Source organism: Cygnus olor, chromosome 13 (genome assembly GCF_009769625.2).
Source record: "Cygnus olor isolate bCygOlo1 chromosome 13, bCygOlo1.pri.v2, whole genome shotgun sequence".
In the NCBI taxonomy this organism is placed as follows: domain Eukaryota; kingdom Metazoa; phylum Chordata; class Aves; order Anseriformes; family Anatidae; genus Cygnus; species Cygnus olor.
This window is the reverse complement of record NC_049181.1, coordinates 5,944,447-5,963,753: the sequence shown is the minus strand read 5'-3', so window position 1 is coordinate 5,963,753 and position 19,307 is coordinate 5,944,447. Positions and strand designations below refer to the sequence as shown.

The following is a 19,307-nucleotide window of genomic DNA, read 5'->3' as shown; positions in this document are numbered from 1 at the left end:
GAAGCTGGGTGATAAAATCATTGAGAGAATCCTGAAACACTGTCCCCTCGGAAATAGCACACAATAACTAAAAGTCTGGGTAAAAATCTTATTTTATAAACAATTATGTACAGAAGCTCCGCAAAAATACGTTTGTACTTACCAAAGAGGTGATGGAAAGCCTACTCTAAGATGCTACAAGTACAGAAGTGCTATGACTATTCACTATAATTTGGTACAGATTTAAAAATAGAACAGTTAAATCAACCACTTCCTAAGCATTTCCTGATTGTACAATGTGAACAACTTTTAGTAGGAAATATTACACAGTAATTATTGCAATGAATAATAAATGTCTTTCACATGAAAAGAAAACAATCATGAACTACCAACCACATCTAAATGCCTTTTAAATAAAGTTTTAAAGTAATGAATATACACATACAAAGGCAGAAAATCAACCCCCACTTAATTTTCTGGATATTTTAAGCTTCATTTTTTTAAGATGTAGTCCTGCCGCACCAGTTTATTTTTTCTGTCACTGTTTACTTTTGACCTAGCCTCTTCCATTCTCTTATGTCCAACTTGCTGTTCTTTGTTTGTATCAGCAGAAGACTTTCATTGCTACAGCATCAGGGCATCCCACTATACAGCTGGAACTCATAAGTACTACCGGAATATTTAAAAACAACAGTAACTGCTGAAGCAGAAAGTCTGACAAACTGCAGTCAAGCAGGTTTTCTCAGCTTTTTTCCAAATTAACTGATTTAGTTGTATTTGCTTCCACAACGCAACAGGCTATAAAGGCATGTGCTATAAAGGCTTTGGGAAAGCACTACATTTGGGCCAAAGCACAGGAGTGAAAATTCATAAGCATGAGACTCTACCCCATCTGCTGGACAGAAATGTATTCTTTGAAAAAGATATTGACTTCATCACCATGTTCCAAGCTAACAAATCCAGAAATGGTCTAAGCACATTAAATAAAATTCCAGAGTAGACAAAGATCTGTGATCTGTTTCTGGACAAGAACAGAGTATGCCTGTGAAGACGGCATGGGCTCTGCAAAATCAACCTTTCCTTTCCCTGTTCAACACAAGTGTTTCCAATACTACAGGGAATTATGGCTCCTTTACCAAGATTATCGGTTCTTTTTATAGTTCTTCTTGCCTTCTTTTCCTAACGAATCTATCCATGCATAAAGTATTCAAATTACCCTAAATCAATCTGTTTTGCATGGGAGTAAGTCTCTACACTGGCTGCAGTGTCACTAGGCACTGGAAATTAAAGCATAGAAATGCTGTCTAAAACCCAAGAAGGAGTTATCAACACAAATGTGCTGCTGTTCATCTATAACAGCTAAGAGTCCAGTGATACTTACTCTCAGTGACTAATTTAACTGTTCTGGGAATAAATATCTACAACATAAAAAATATTTGTGGAGGCACTATTTACATGAACACATCATTCACCATGTAATATGAATCTTGTAATGTAAGAAAACAAACACAATAAGTTAAGTGTATAAATATATGCCACACAGTAAACAAAAAAATAAATTATATTTAGACGTTATAATATTTTTTTTTCAGTGACATCACCCTTCTGCCTTATACTCTGTATGGGTAACATATTAGAATTACAATCAATTAGAAATACAGGGGAGAGGAAAATATTTTTGCAAAAATGCACTCTGCAAAATGTGTTTTCCTTTCCTTAATGCTCCTTCATTAGTTCTGTTATTAAAAGAGAAGTCTCAATAGCTGCAACAGATTTATTAACTCCATAGCTTGTTATCAGCATGAAACTCAGTTATATTAGGAGAAAAAGAAATTATATTTTACAGAACTGCAATATTAAGATTAAGTGACTTTTCCACTTCACCTTCTACTTATCCACTTTGCCAGGTAGTACCTTTGTGTTCTCCTAATTACAAACTTTTTTTTTTTAATGAACAATTAATGCTAGTAATAATACAGATGATGTGCAATCGAACTGACTAGTTATGAGACTGAGGTATCTGGTAATAGAAAAAGGTACATTCTACTAAACTATACCTTAAAGGTACTCAATTAGAATTTGTATAAACCTGTAACAACCACAAAAAAAAATTATTTGTATTAAAATTATAAATCTACTGTAAACTGCTATCTTGGACTTGGTACCTTAGTTGGCTAATTCACCAGGATTAAATTATTATTATTTTTTTCAGTCACAGCATTAAAAGTGTTTTTGTGCTGTATTAACAACAAGCAATTCAAACAGGAAACTACATTTAAAACCTTCTTTCTCTGCAGACCTTCCTACAGTACTCATCAGAGGACTATCCAAGTTACTCCTAGATGTGACCAAGATTAGAACTCCTAGATTAATACTAAAAACAAAACTAAACTAACAACCAAATATGACTGGTGGAAATAACTACTGTTTTTGTTGATGTTTTTGTGTTTTGCTTATTTGTTTTAAACAAAAGATTGAAACATTAACCTAGATGCAGAACGCAAAGCACCTATATGTCATAGGGAAATGGGCTAAGAATACCAGGGCTTTGAGGACAGAGTACTACCAGAACTATTTGCCTTCCTCTAAGATAATGGTCACGGGACCCTCAAACCTGGACAACATGTATTTTAAAGAATGTCTTAGTTAATCACATTAACAAAAACATAAAATAGCGGCGAAATTTTGAATCCAGAAGACAGGTAGCGTATGTCACTGGGTGTTCAGTAGGGAGCTGTTGTGCTGGAGCACATGCTGGAGGGCACAGTAAGGATAACTCTGAAATGTTAACGTATTTAAAAAGCTCACACAATTAATTTGCATATTCACAGTCACTACTTTTTCTTTTTTGTTTTGTTACCTACCCCAAGGTGAAAGAATCAACCTTCCCATAGCTGACAATAAAAAAAGATGTTTACTGCTCAGAGAAAGTAGGTGCCTGCATATATTGACTTGAAAGAGACCATATAAAGGAGTTACGCAGCAATGAATACAGTATTTCAGATTTCATCTTTTTGCAAAAGATGCAGAAATGCATCCTGTAAGGGAATTTATAAGGCTTATGCCTTTGGGAATCAATGAAAGTGTTTGAATCAACGATGTATTTATTCCTTTATGTAAAATTTAATTCACTGGGAAATCCTACTGAAACTCATCTTGTTTTCCTGAGCAACCCAAAGGAGAACACTCACAGGTCCTGGTACTTCAGCACACACCATGAACCATATAACATGGAAAACAATGAAAAGACCAAAAAAGATTCACGTAAGTATGGAATGATTACACTAAAAATGAGTAGGTAAGCCACTTATTATTTCAAATAGATAAGCTGTCACAGCAGATGTCTATTCTAGGGGGAAAAAAGACATCTGTGATATTGATGACAACAGTATTCCTGCTTTAAAAAAGGTGGAAGTCCAAATAACACTTTACAACTATCACTTTTTTCTGACTGCGATAACTAAGTATTTCCTATACACTGTCATTGATTAACAATGGGACAAGTTACAATCAATTTAAATCACGTTAGTCTGGGTAGCTGCTAGTTTTCTTCTTCAGCTATCTATGCACAGGGAAAATTAAAGCCAAGTTACCATGTGATCTGATATAACAGCATATTATCAATTGCTTTGAAGAAACCCAATGACAAGAATTAACTTAATTATTTTTCTATATTGACTGTGTGCGTCTTCATCATCTTAGCTTACCAAAAGTGAAAGGTAAAGCTTTTTGGAAATTGTAATTGACAGAACATAAGACAGAACAGAACAGGTATCATGTAACATAACAGGGAAGCCCATCTCAAGCACTTTCTTATTCAGCTACAGCTGAATAGTGCTCTCTATATTGTCTGACCTATATCTATGACATTATTAGATGTAGTTTATATGACATACGAACTGAGATATAAGTTAGTCAAGGAAATTAAGGACTTCAAAACTGTTGTGTCTAGCACAAAATCTTTTGAGAAACATCACCCTGAAAGAAAATATCTCTAACTTCAATTCTGTTAAGATTCAGTCCATTTCTGTGAAATTTGATTTCAAATTGATCTTTCAAAATGTGCAGCCTATATTAAAAAAAAAAAAAAAAAAAGCAATGAGGTAAGGTCAGCTATGAAGAAAAATAACACCTCAGAAAGCACTATCTCAGAAAGCACTCTGAAATAATACTCTCCAGATCTATATTGCAGACAGATGAAACAAGAAAACACAAGATTTCTAACTGTGTTAGGGGAAACAGTTAATATGTTTTCTTTTGATTCTTTAGTATTTTAAAGACTTATTTCAACCTCAGCTGGCACCCTACACATGCCTGGCAAAATCTGAACTATACACTTTATAACCATCTCAGACAGGTCATTTTACATGTATCTGGATTTTATATTTTTGTAACCAAAAATGAAAAAAAAAAAAAAAAGCAAAACAAGTTATACAATTTCCGTGCTCTCAGCTTTTATTCTGGAACAGAATCTCAAATTCTGATAATCAAACTTAAATGACAGCTAAATTTTTAGCAGCAAAGAAAACTGAGATTTCAAGCAAAATCCTGGTATATTTTATTTTAGATCCAACCCCAGACTGATGTGCATGCTGTGTGATACCTGAGCATATAAATAGAATATGGTGTCATGAAAGAAAAAAAGAAACTTACCCTCAGGCTAGAGAAACAGCTGCATTTGTCTTTTTTTTCCTTTTTTTTTTTTTTTTAAAGCTCTGACCATAGTCAATACAGTCAACACAATAAAAATAACACCTTTGCAAACAAAACCTGTCATATATAAAATCTGTAAATAAAAAATTTGTGATACAAAAACTCAGCAAATTCTGCCAAGCAAATAAATACTTATCCTATTTAGAGCTGAAGAAAATCTAATAAACTTAAGAATTTATAGAATAAAAATAGATTTGTAAATCCTATTTTTGTAAACTTTATCTGTTTAAAATATTTTTTTTATTACTTTATCCAGGCCTTAAAGATGTCACAAAAATCCTAAACCCAGTAAGTTAACATTCCTTAAAACTTTAAATGATCTACTTAGTACTTGAATTTGACTTGGCTTTCTTTGTTAATAGTCCCACTTGGGATATGCATTGAAAGTTCTTCCACAAGAGTTGTGATGGAAAAGCCTTACTTTGAGACAATACATGCCTGCCTCAGGGGTTACAAGATAAATCAATCTATTTTTCTCCTTTCCTCCAAGGGTAATTGGCTTTTAAAATTACAGAGAAAAATAGGTCTTCACATCAGTACAAGGCAGGCCCATATACAGCCATTTTCCATTTCTTTTTCTGTTGGAGTTCTTAGCTGAGAACTAAAGGTGGATCAAAAAAAAAAAAAAAGAGGAATGACTGCAATGAGTTGAAATCCTCTCCAATAATAACACTGTGACCCACATCTGAGTCTGGAATTTACTGAAACCTACTATGAATAGCTGTTATTTTTCTCATCTGTATTTTTCCTTCTAATTTGTGATAAAAATTACTTCAACTTCTGTGACAGCCTGTGCCACTGGCATTAATGGAGATTTTGTTACAAAATTCAGTATAAACTGTGAAGTTAAAATTAATGCATTGTTCTTATTATAATCTCATTAAGTACTGCAGACTTGTACCTCATCCTTATGAAACTGCCTTTTACAAGCAGCAGTCATGGCTATGAGTATCCTTACAGCCCTTAGGCTGTGCTACACAATCATATATAAACTCAGAGTTTCAGACTTGGAATTCAGTTAAATCTACTGCTCTTCATTTCACGAACTTGGCTAATAACAAATTGCTTCAAAGCAGTGAAACTCACATGATAGCCTTCAGATTTTTCTGATTGCTATTAAATGAGCTTTGTAATACATTACTCATGAGAATTTCTTACTGGAGATATGATATGTGAAATTTTTTTCCAAAGCTTAAGATGAGTAATCAGCTAAATTACAACTCATACACAAAAACAACAACAAACTGTTGAAAAAAATCAAAATAACTTAGTCTTTTAAAAACTACTAAAATTCCCTTGAAACATAGTACTGAACCTGTACCACTAAACCTTTAATGTGAACTTGCTCACTGGGACTGTGTATACAGGTGTAAAGCAATTATTAGATTTGATATCTGAATGAACTCAGGCTCCCATTAGAGCTTGAATGCCTATTATTTTCCTTCCAATGCTCCCAGACCTGATCAACTTAATTATTCTGACTAGTGAAACATTTAGGACATGAATGTATGATTTGTTTTAAACCAAAAGAGACAATTGAAAGTACTACATAAAATAACATACAAAAAAAACCCACAGGATAAATGTTGTGATGTGTCAAATCCTGGAAAAAGGTCAGATCCAAAAAAAAAAAAAACAAAAACAGGGAAAGATATACACTGCAATAAAACTACATTTATTCAGACATTTTTCCTTGAACTTTTAATTTGCATCCTTTATTGCACCTAATGTACCATAAAAAGGTGTATCTTACTAATCAAAAGGGTAAGGGTATTTCAGAGAGTAAATAACTTAGGTCTGCTTTGCTAAGCAAAAAATCCCAACCCCCAAAACACAGAATATCTCCTCCTTCATGAGTACACACAGACTTTCTGTAGTTGTTCAAAAGTAAATAGATTGTCTAATAAAAAAACACATTTTATGTTGGAGATGACAGATTTGCTGATATAAAAGATGTGTTTCCCAATTTTAACTGTACCTGCTATTTTACTGTTAAGGAAAAGAGAGTTAGAGGGCAAAAATGTATACCCACATTTTGTACAGATTTGGTACAATGCTAATAAAACCATAATCTTCATAAACAATATAATTTAAAATAGCTTTCAAAATTTGCTATTCCCAACTCCCCTATTAACACTGCTGTTTATACAATTTGTATTTGCCTTGAAAGCAAGTTGTTGGTAAGGTTAAAAATATGACAAAGAAATAAAGACAGTAATAGGTTTTGAACTTCAAGTATACAAACAGCCAAAAAGTTAGCATCTTCTCATTTGAATGCGTTTGTCCTTAAAAAGAATCAAACTGACGACAAAGTGGTCCCCTTGTCCCTTGCCTCCTTTCGCTAATGATATGTAATGGCTGCTGAGCCTGCAATAAACGTGTTTATGTCCAGCTAGATTGCCATCATTTTATAATCTAATCTGATACTTTTAAGAAAGAGGAAAGTCACGAGAGACCAACACCAGCTTGTGCTGAAGGCATTTCTTGACATCAGCCTTCACTTTGCACTTCAAATATAAGTATTTGATTTGACAAAACATAGAGAAAGTCATAAGAGAAGGCTCTTCACCTCTTCTCCAAAACTGCCTGGTAGAAGTCAATACCAATTCGTTTACAAAGTTACAATCAAAAACCACCAGATGAAAGTCAAAGGGGAAGCTTTCCAGCTATTCCTTAAAATATTTTATTAAAGGGCAGCATAAGACGACATTTGCCTCTGTAGGATTGCTCCCACCTACGCTTCTCATTTTTTATCACTTAGCAGTTTAAATATGGAATTTACATCACCCATGCGCAGATGCTTTAATCTTTGCCTAGAACATGAAAGCAATGAACTCAAAGCTCTCTGTTCTGTAAAGGAATTTCTTTCAGAACAGGAGTTGGATAACACTCCTGAAAAGCAAGTCTTTCCTGCTGTTTCACACAAAATGGCTACCATTTCCCCATACCCACAAAATTGACAGCCCTTGTCAAAATCAAGCGATTTTTCTTGTAGTGTGCAAAAGTCTGTTGTATTTTTTTTATGCATCAGAAACAAATTCTCTTTATAAAAACATAATTCTGCAGTAACTTGTAGTCTGCATGCAAAATGAAATACTTTAAATAATACAATAAAGGCCAACTATTCATAATTATTTTTTTTTGATTAAATAAAATATCAACATTTTTTATTCATGGCTAGGTTAACATTTACAATTCAGCATTCTGCAATATTTAAATGGAATTGAATATGCTATGAGAAAACTTAAAACTACATCATTCCTGTATGACTGGCTGGTACGGGCTGTAGTTGTCTGTGCACATCTGCAACTTCATCGTATAACATTAAAGTAAAGGCCCCTGTTTGAGCCTGACGTTTTTCAGAGGATTCCTAACAACCTGAGACTATTTTAAGACAGCCTTAGTAGCCCATTGACAAAGAGTAAGGTGACAACAGTGCTTAGGTGTACTATTATTGTCTGCATTTAGAAAGCAGATTTAAACACGCCAGGGCTTTTTGAGACCCTATACTAAAATACTACTTCCAAATGAGTCTGACTGAATTAATTTATGTCTTTGAAATATATATATATGTATATATGGACACAACTGCTCCAGAAGCAAAATACCAATACACACTATAACTTTTTTTTCTGAGGTCAAGCTTTTCTACATTTCCCAGATGCAAAACTATATACCCTTCCTTACTAAACAATGAGCTGTGATAACGCTGATAGCCCGTATAACGAATTTATTTTAAAAATTATCTGTATTAAAAGCAGACTAGATCTCGCTTGATAGACATCAAACACATCCCTATTAGTAACAAGAAATGTAGGAAGTTCTCAGTGCAGGTTACAGAACTTTTAAATAAAGATTTCAATTTATTTTAAAGAGAAACAAATTGTACAGAGCTAAAAAGAAGTTAAGCTCTCCTAACTGACCAAGATTAGAAACCGCTGTTCTTCTCTCATCCCACTATTTCTACAAAAAATGCTCTTGAGGTCACCAATTAATAGACAAAGCCTTATTAAAACCCACAAGTGTTGCACTCTCTGGACAAATGACAAAAATGGAAAATTAATTGGCATCTTTCAACCTCTCGATATCAGAGCGGTAGACTTTTGACAGTAAAAACTTTTATAAAATTAATTACCGCTTAGGGTAGGAGCTCCAGAACAGGCAGTGCCAAGGTTAACAGTGATTATCTTTGCCTTTATCATGCAGTGATATAATATTAATGTTGTTCATGGTTTTTGTTTGTTTGTTTTTAATATTCTGTTAAATGATTTTATGTTGTCTTTTAAGCACTTTTGGCTTAAATTAACTTGCACTAAAATTCAGTGCTAGTTAAAAGATGAATGACTTAATGAGGAGAGTATTTCCATGTATTTTCAATCACTGATTCAGAAATACCTATATCTACGTGCTAATGCTGACATTCATGATATGAATAAAAACATTTTTACATACATGAATCATAATAAAACAAAATGGCTGTAATGTGCTGACTACACCAGAAAATTAGTCTTTCCTTCCTAACTCCAGCCTGTTCTTTTAAATAACATACTCATCCAGAGTTTCTGTCAACAGCCTATAATCTTTTCCCCTGAAAACCTTATATACATATAAGCATTTCACTGCGCCTCTCTTCTGACCCTTTTGGTGTTAAGTTTATCTAGTTACCTAACCTTAATTAAGATAGTAACAAAAATCCTAGAACGTTTTAGTTACCGTCTTCTGCCCTTTTCAATCCCCTCATTCTTTTCTGCTGTATGGAAGGTCATCAAAACAAAGCATTTGAAAGGGTGCTTTATGATACTGAATAAATGCTAAAGCCTTTTGCCTGTGCACAGTGTGTCTCTCCACACACTCTTAAGAATTCCTTTTCTCTCAACTGATGCTTTTAATAAATACTTTTTCTGCCTTTCTTTATCAACATTCTGCATTTGTAGGCAAGTCTCTTTAGTGAAACTACAAATTTAAGAGCATTTTCCTCCGCATAAAATAGCACAACAACCCTACTTTTTATAGTTTTATTTTAATCTAGTTAAAATTGAAGCAGAGATTATAAGGACTATTCTGCACTGTATGCACACAACACAAGAAGCCTTCAACAAAACAGTAGATGATAGTTTTATGACCAGCAGAAACAACAGAGAAAAGGAGCTCAAAACTGTGGCTCACTGTGAGGCACGTGTTTTTTCAAAATGCTCTACAGCAAGTCACCCCAAATTTAGTGGGCCATAAAAAGCTTCCTAATTATACTTTTATATACATATATATATAAAGGAGGGAAATTCATTCAACATATTCTAAATCCAGGACAGTTTGCATGGACAACTATTCAAGGACACCTACCTGTTTGGTGCCACGCAGTCTGACTTCTCTGCAGCTTTACTGCCCTGCCCCTCTTGCTCACTGAAGGACTGTATCTACTTTGCTTTTTAAGGATACACTTCATCAGCTTTACTGGGAAGGGAGAATGGCTGCTCTATGCTTTTAAGTCTCACTTGGTTACTGCATTGTTTCTGAAAGTTAAAATACTTCATATCAATTGCTCTCTATCCTCCTGTGTTCTCTGACCTCTTTGTTAGTTATTCATTTCCTTGATGCATTATCTACCAGCTAGTCTTCCCTGGCATACTGAACTTACACTACACTAAAATTCTCTTTAAGATAACATTTTGATACCTTACTCCAACTTCTGCAGTGATAATTGAAAATGAGTTGTATATGTAACTATGAACACAGGAACTAAGAACTACTCAGCAGGCGGTACAGCAAATAACCTTCACTTTCTCCACTCTTACACGAGCAAGATAAATTCTAGGTAACAGACAACCATGAGGAATCCTGCATTTCACCTTTTCATAGCCATGAGATCCTTTAGTCACTTATTTATGCTTCTATCATCAAAAACTTGAAACACAACATACAATGAAGATCTTGTTAAATATGTTCCCCCACCTGATTCATTTCATATTTCCCGTGACTATTTTCTTAGATCCAGAAGTGATGAGCAAAGAAGGAAAAACTGTTTTTATACACCCTCCTTTTTTTTTTTTTTCATTTTTGACAAGGATGTATTTACATATTTTCCTCTAACTACACAGATGCATGAACAGTAAAACAAGAGTCAACGTACTAACTGCAATTTGAATTATAGTTTGATTTAAATTATAGTTCAAAAACAAACCTCATGTACTTCAAGTCCAGCACAGCAAGAGACAGACCTAATGTCTGGTAAGTCCAGTAGGAAGGATTAGTAAATGTTACAATACCTTTAGGGCACAGAAGATCCTTAAAATAAGTAATGATTCAAGAGTTTAAATAAGAAAGGTACAGTGGGGTGCCTTGGAAAAAAAGATTTGCATCAGGCTGAAAGGTCTACTAACTTAAGTTTCATGATGAGCAAACTAAAAGGTCACCATTGTGATCAGTGTGTGCTCAGTTACAGCTGTTTGAAGTGACTCATGCAATCATTTAACTGTCCAGGTAAGGAAATACTAAAACGGTTCAAGTCATACAGTTAAAAAAGCTTATCCACATTTCTTCTGTGTTATTCATATATATGACAAGACTGTTCACAGAATGGACCTTATGAACATTAATAAAAATGCCTTATATACTTTAAGTTTGTATGTTTAAGTATGTACACATAAATACATTTTATAACTTAGAGAAATTATAGATTATTCACTCTAACATGCAAAGCATCACTGGAAAAAATGACACAGTAGTTAGTCTAAATGGCTTATGACCAAGACTCCCAATTTTTATTTACATTTGTTGTGTTTTACGCCCAGCAGGCAGCTAAGTTACACAGTCACATGCTTACTCTGGCCAGGTGGGATGGGGTAGAGAATTGGAGAGGTAAAAGTGCAAAAGCTCATGGTCTGAGATAAAGACAGTTTATTAGGTAAAGCAAAAGAAGGAATTCATTCTCTACTGCACTGGCAGACAGATATTCAGCCACTTCCAGGAGAGCAGGGCTCATAACGCATAAATGGTTTCTTGGGAAGACAAGTGCCATCACTCTGAGTGTCCATCCCTTCCCCTCCTTTTCTACCCAAGGTTTCATAGCTGAGCACGATGCCATATGGCATGGGACATCCCCTTGGCCAGTCTGGCTGTGTCCCTTCCCAGCTTCCTTTGCACCCCAGCCTCCTCTCTGGCAGGGCGGTGAGAGAAGCTCAGAAGCTCTGGACTCTGTGCATGCACTGCTCTGCAGCCACTAAAAACATTGGTGTGTGATCACCACTATGTTCATCAAAAAAAAAAAAAAATATATACAGCATCATACGAGCCTCTATGAAGAAAATTAACTCCATCCCAGCCAAACCATGGCAACAACATATGTAATGACTACCTGTGAGAAGTCTGGAAATACACAGCTTTATAATACTCTGGTAAAAAATAGTTATCATCTACCTTACTGTTCATGTGATCCTTTGAACACTGATGAGCATCTGAAAACCATTACGATTTCACAGTTGAAAAATACTAAGAAATACTAAGAAATTACTTTCAAATTAGCAGTGATTTTTAATTCTTATTTTAAAATGTTTATGGAAAATAATCTTCTCACAGAAGGGCATTTCAAAAATCTTTGCCATCTGAAATCAGAATAAAGTATGCCAGTCTAAAAATGTTTGAAAAAAATACTAAAAACATTGAAATGTATAACTTATTCTTTTAAAAAATGCTGAAATAAAATATTGAACAATCTCAGAATCTATGATTCTATGAATCTTCACCACTTATTCTAAGACACTTTTGAAACAGAAAAGTCAACGAACACATCTGTAAGTTTCTGTAAACAACATGGCTCCAGCATATTGTACCGTTCCTGTAAATACTTTATTACACAAAGTATTACTTGGTTCTCCTTTGGAAGATTTTTAAGCACTGTCAAAATTGGTATTTTTTTCCTTGGATGCTATCCATCTAGTCATCCCTGTCAGTTTTACAGATAAGACAGCTGATATGACGGCAGCATTTTGTGCAACAGCTGCTGCAAGTATTAGTTTTACTCATTTGCTTTCACTGTATCTCTTCTCAGCTTTATACCGCAATATTTTATTATGAAATAAGTATTAAACTTTTATTTTTTATTTTTTTACAGACTATGTTAACTTTGTAAACCATTAGTTTCTTGTGAGTTTGGTTGTAATCAAAATATTTTTCAAATGAGTTTGTTATTTATTATAGCTTCATAAGAGGAAATCCAAGAAGTTAAATCTGCTGCTAAATGCCTCTCTCTTTAAGGATGAAGAATGAGACTCAATAGAAAGTTTCAAAATTTTTGTAAAAGCCAAAATATAACAACAGTACCCATCAGGGATTCATAATTATCTTTTATGTGAATGAGGATACTTGACAGGAATTTAGATTGTAGTTTGCCAAGGGCTAAGAGAGAAGATTCATGACAAAGATGAGCGTTGAAATACTATTTTGCATATTAAATTGTGCCACCTCATGTTTCTTCAAAAAATTATCAGAAATGTTTGGTAGATGACTATTCAATTTGTCTTCACAGTTATACATTTGTGGATATTTCAATTGCTTCAGAATGTGAGCACCTGCACACTAATTTATCATTGAGAAAAATGAAGGCATTCACATTCCACCAACTCCATTTCCTACCAATATGACATTTTAAGCCTAAAATAAATGCATAACACTCTTACACTTTTGTAAATAAAACATACACAGTATTTAAATTGTAGAGGAGTAAAATCTATAATTTTTAAAACTACAATCTAATTTTACTGATGCTGTGAAAGAACACAATCTATCCACTCCAGAAAAGAAAGACTATATGGAAAAGAGATGAATGATAGAAACAAACTGAGTTCTGTACAATATTGAAGACCGATAAGAGTATAAAACATTAGAAGGTGAAAAAGATATGGGACTACGTTGCTAACAGTCTGACCAGAGATGCCTGCTGCAACATGAGGAGAGATGAGAGAATGCACAGAGGACAGCAGAAGTATTGGCCTTCACCTATCCCCATAATAACCAGGTAAATAACGTTGGGCTGTTACAGAGACCAAACTTTTCAACACAATCAACAACTCACAGAGCAGGCAACGAAGAAAGGCAAGCTTTATGTTGATATAGAACAGAATAGTATTTAGATGATGCAGTTGAGTGTGTATCCTGTAACAGTAATTAAGTGGTACTGTGACTTAGGATCCTTGCATAAGCAAAACCACACCAAAAATACACTAGTCTTGTTCAACTCTAAGAAAGGAAGGCTATGATGCAAAGACTGCTTAAATTTACCCTGTTTAGAAGTACAGACCAAAGACATGCCAAGTAGGTTTACAACACACAGGAAATGGGGAAAAAAAAAAAGGAAAAAAATGTTTGATATACAGAGGAATACAGAACCTTGTTACGAACAAGCTGGCATCTTTCCAAAAGCTCAAATCTTGTCTGAATTAATAAAATGGAAAGAAGCATGACATTATGACTCCAATACTGGGTATTATGCATGTACACAAGACAATACCAAAAATTTACAAGGACAAAAATATTGGTACAAAACAATTAAGCTATTTCCACTGTAGCAAACAACTAAGGGCAAGAGTATAAAAGTATTCCCCCCCCCCGCCCTAAGTGGCTAGTAGAATTATTACCTATACATCTAAGTGGTGTTGAAAATATAAATATCTTTTAAAAATTCAAGGTCAAACACAGTCAGTATTTAGGCAAACCACCACTTAACCTCAGATATTCTGGATCTAAAGCTAGTAGTTTAAACAGCTAAGCTGACTTCTTGCTTTCTGAAAATGGCTTAATCATCCAGTCTGGCCTTATACAATTAAAAAAGCCTCACTGACAGGTGAGGTAACTAAATATTAATTCACATCATACAGAATTTAATTTGTAATACTAATATTGACCATAATACATGATATAATACACTATATAACCCCTGATTCTTGTCTCCATTCCTCCTGCCTTTGAAAAATTTACATTTTGTATAAAACCACAAATTGATTCATATCATATAGTCTCTGTATTTCTCCTTTATGAAATTCTGCATTCATTTGCTTAATATGCCTTGTCTTGCTTTTTCTTCTAAGTGACCTATGAGATGACAATTCCAATGAACTACAGAAAGGTTGAGGGAGTAGAGCTCATTTAGTCTTTTGAGCAGGTGGGCTAAGGAGGGATCTAACAACAACCTTTGCCTTGAAGGTGAGTCACAAAACTCCAGTCAAATTCTTCTTGGTCACATAGATGGTAAAATAATAGACAGTAGTTGAGAATTGCAGCTTAAATGTTAAGAAAAAAAATCTGCATTAGGAATGTAGTGTAACACTAGAACAGAGAAATCAAGAGGTTGTGCAGGTTTTGCTTTGTGCAGGACTTGGTTTGACAAGTCACAGCTGGCTCCGTCTAGTATGGTGATAACCCTGCTTCAAGCAGGAGGCTGTATTATAGGATTTCCAAGAATCCCTTCCAAACACGTCTCACAAATTAATCAATTCTGTATTTCTTGGCAAGTACATATCAGGGATTCAGAAATGATAAGTGTTAACAGTAGGGTTTTTTTTTGGCTTGTCATTAGTATTTACAACACACTCTTAGCAGTTCTAAATGTCAGGCCTCTAGTTTCAGTGATATTTTTCCAATGGGAAAGTTCTGATGCTTGGTGGCTTTTTTTTTTTCCTTTGCCAATCAATCATTTCTAATTCATTCAAAGCTTAAGCCAGAATTCTTCAGTGAGACTTCTTCATAAGTAATTATATAATGAAAATAAATTAAAATTTATTATTTCACTTATTTCCTAAAATAGTTGTTATGTGCCCACAGGCTAAAGCATATACTGAAAAAGTAAACAAACTTACAGATGGTGGATCTTCATGACACTCTGAGGACTCAGCAATAAGATATAGTTGGACTCAGGCTAGCTACCTGATAAATTCCTGACTACAAAAAAACTACCAGTAATGGTTCAGAATTTAATAGATGTAAAATGTTAGTAATAACATTCATAACTATCACATCCATAGTTAGGTATGACTGAACATGTAACACAGGCATTTAGGAAATATTGCTATCAATACGGTACAGAAGCTGTATGCTTTGGCTATGTACATTTCACAGTATTTTAAAATCCTGTACCCATTGTGCATGTACTGGCCACATCCTAGTCGCAGAGCAGGTGCATTCCTCAGCAAGTTCCTTGCTCATTTTATTTGGGGTATCCAGCAGTGAATAAGCCAGGTCACTTCTGGTTTGTGCGTGTGCATTTCCTTCCAAAAGTGCCTGGAGGAACACCACGTATCAGGATGCAGACGCAGTACACACGTGGACCAAGATTCTCAAATATGCCATTAAACATCTGTCCGTGCCACAGATACATCCAAAGGGACTTCAAGTCAGTACTGTGATGAGAAAAACAGCCTCTCTGTATTATGTAACAATAAATAAATTAAAAAGCTCCTAAGACAGCTTCCCATCATCTTCCACTAAAAGCCCAGAGAATATGTTGTGCAAGCACAGAAGAGGGAACAAGAAGTGGAAAATGGAGACGTTATTTATCCTTTCTTAATTTGATTATGCCTAAATTCCTCGTGGAGAAAGCGAAAAATAAAACTGCCTCCCCTATCTTGTTTCACAACTGTATGTGAATGTAAAGCCATGGTATGTGGTGGATAAGCATACTGTGTCAACAAGGGCAGTATGGCATGTCAATGCCCAAGAATATAAGGTGCTGTGACAATATGGGCTTATATTCACATACACAAAAATACAAAAACCAGACAACAAAAATCCCTTAAACCTTTGCAGCCTAATTGCTTTTCTCTGACAGGTTATTTTAATTGTCATTGGCAAGTGAGAACATATCAAATTAATAAAAACAGCCATTTAAAAAAAAAAATAAAATAAAGCAGTAATAGATACTAGGTAGAAACAGGCGCTAAAGTTAAGTATCAGTTTTTTGTAAGGTAGTATTAAACTGTGACAGCCTTTGCTTTAACTCTAGCTTTCCTTTAAAATACAGTTGACCAATTCACTCAGAAACCAATTCTTACCAAGTTTACTTTAATTTCTGAAGATAGCATTATATGCAATCTGTGCATACGGCTACATATGCTCTTTATTAGAGCTTTTTTGAAATTATGTTCTAAACAAAGAACATTTAAGCAGTGATCCCCACCCCAAACCATGTACATCTTAACCCATCTGAAAGGGAGAGAAAAAAAAAACAACACATGAAGTATGAAGATGCAAAGAAGGATTTATGAATTGAATTTCAATTTTATCTACTAGTCACCCTGAGTTGCAACATGAAAAACCAATTTAACACTGAAATGATATTCAAATATTTGACTCCAATCCCTTATTGCTTCTAAATTCACTTCAAAGTCAAGATTATTAATTCCTACTGACAGAAAATCAAGATTTAATGATCATCTAATAGCTCTTAGGAATTACAGAGTAAATTTAGATGATAATTCAGACAAATTAAAATGATTTTACAAATATAAGGAAAACACCATGCAGGATGCCCATTTGGGCATTTCTTTTGGGGCAGTAACTAGGTTTTAGCAACATACAGAGCAAAAAAGTGTATTTCAATGTGTGCAATAAATGTTTACAAGTGAAAAGGGAACCTTTATTACCTATGAACATTTTTCCATACCATTCTCTGCTTAGATAAAAAAGAGGCACAGCATACCTTGAAAAGTATCCATAGTAGGAGAGTGAATGCAATAATTTGAACCCAATGACTTTGTAGCAATAATAACACTTAGTTTAAGGATAGTAATACTTTCAAGATCAAGCTATGAATTCACCAAGGCACACTCAGCCAAAACTGTTACAATAATTTGCTTTGTACAACTTCATGAAGAAAATGACTTCAGCTTAGTAAAAATGATATGCTGTATGTGATTTTTAGGTAAATTTTTAGCTTTCAGATTATGGCTGCAGGGAAGTAACAATAAAACTGAAAATGGTGTGAAAAATGGAGACACAAATTTATAGCCTGGGCATTGATTCCTTGCGCCCCAGAGTTTTCTTTGCTAGCAGGAGCACTTTAAAACAAATTACAAGCCAATGACAATTTATTTTTATATGTCTTTGTTCATTTTTTATTTTGGATTTTGTTTGAATCTAATGACTATTATACCTCAAAGCAATTAAAATTGTGCATCTCTTTACATGCATTGCCTTTCCTTTTAGCAAAGTTACTATACAGAGAAAAAAAATTCAACTGGTGCAACATCTTGTCTAGCACTGAGTAAAAATTACACCAGAAAACTTAACAGTCAAAGTAAGCTCTAAAGGCAGTTCCAATACATTCTGTCTGTAATAAAAATTCCAGATAGATGCTTCTCTAAAATTCCTTAGTTGTAGAAACTTGAAACAGGTTGTAGCAATTTCCACTAATCTGACCTGGGGAAAAAAAAATGCTAATATGAAGTTTGTTTGTCTTACCCTTACCATTTCAGCAACACATGTCAAATGGAAAAGAGGGGTGGGAGCATGCCCTACTCTGCTGTGCCTATGAAAGGGAGACCAAAACAGTTGAGAATTCCACCCTGATTGCAGAAGTCTCAGACAGTAATATGAGAAATAGTTAAGAAATATGAATTGCTTGAATGACAGCTAAATCTCAAGTTTTTGCCTACCATACAGTCTTAAGACCTATCAATGTAAAATACAAACACTTATAAAGCTCCAACTTTTTCTTTTGCTAAACATTTGTGCATAGCAACTGACAACAACATTTTGGAGATGCCTGTTACTGCAGAAATGAAGGAAGAGAACAACAGACAACAGCATTTCCATTTTCCTTATTGCAATTCTTCTTCCTTTAGCATTTTTGCCCATTCATCATGTATTTCACCTAAGTGTAGTTTCACTTTTAAGTTAACAATATGCTTCTGTCATTGGCAAAGGGCTTCCATATAATTCTATGACATTTATCACACATTTATATTGTGCATGCAATCCATTTAATTTTTGATATTGATTGGTATGCATCACTAGTATTACGCAGTTTGCAGAACATGGACAGAGTAAAGGTGAAAATTTCTTCCAGTTGTTCTTTATTCTAACTTTCTATGACTTCTGAATCCCCTAATGGTACCATTCTTATCTATGAAATCTATTTCTTTGCTATTTTAAACATACTAAACTTAAAAGCCAAAATGAGAAGTCCTAAATATCCTAAGTAGTACAGGAGGCACTTGGAACTTGCAGTAAGTAATTAACTCTCTTATAAATCTTTTGTCTTAACACATCCTCCTTTATCTTCCCATCCTGCTTTTCGATTTGAAGAAGTATTTTGAGATACCATCTGGCTATTAAAGAGAGTGGAGAAAGGAAGCTTTAAAAGCAGCCATAGTGAAGATAAAAAAGCCAAAAAAAACACAACAACAACAAAAACACACAGTAAGCCAGTACCAGCTCCCCCCCCAAAAAAAAAAAAAAAAAAAAAAAAACAACAAAACAACCAGACAAAATAATTTACTATTCAAGACCTTTGTTCTTCATTTAGGATTTAAAAGTGAAAGCAAAAAAAGCAGCATGAAAGCTATTTTGAATTCCATTTACTATTTTTAATCTCTTTTATGTAGGGTTTTGCTTAAGCATGAGTTTTC

General features: G+C 34.3%; 1 protein-coding gene across 9 annotated transcripts in view; it reads right to left on the bottom strand.

The window, feature by feature from the left end:
• Window positions 1-19,307, bottom strand: part of DIAPH2 (diaphanous related formin 2) — a 191,553-nt gene that overhangs the window by 4,768 nt on the left and 167,478 nt on the right. The window lies entirely within an intron of this gene.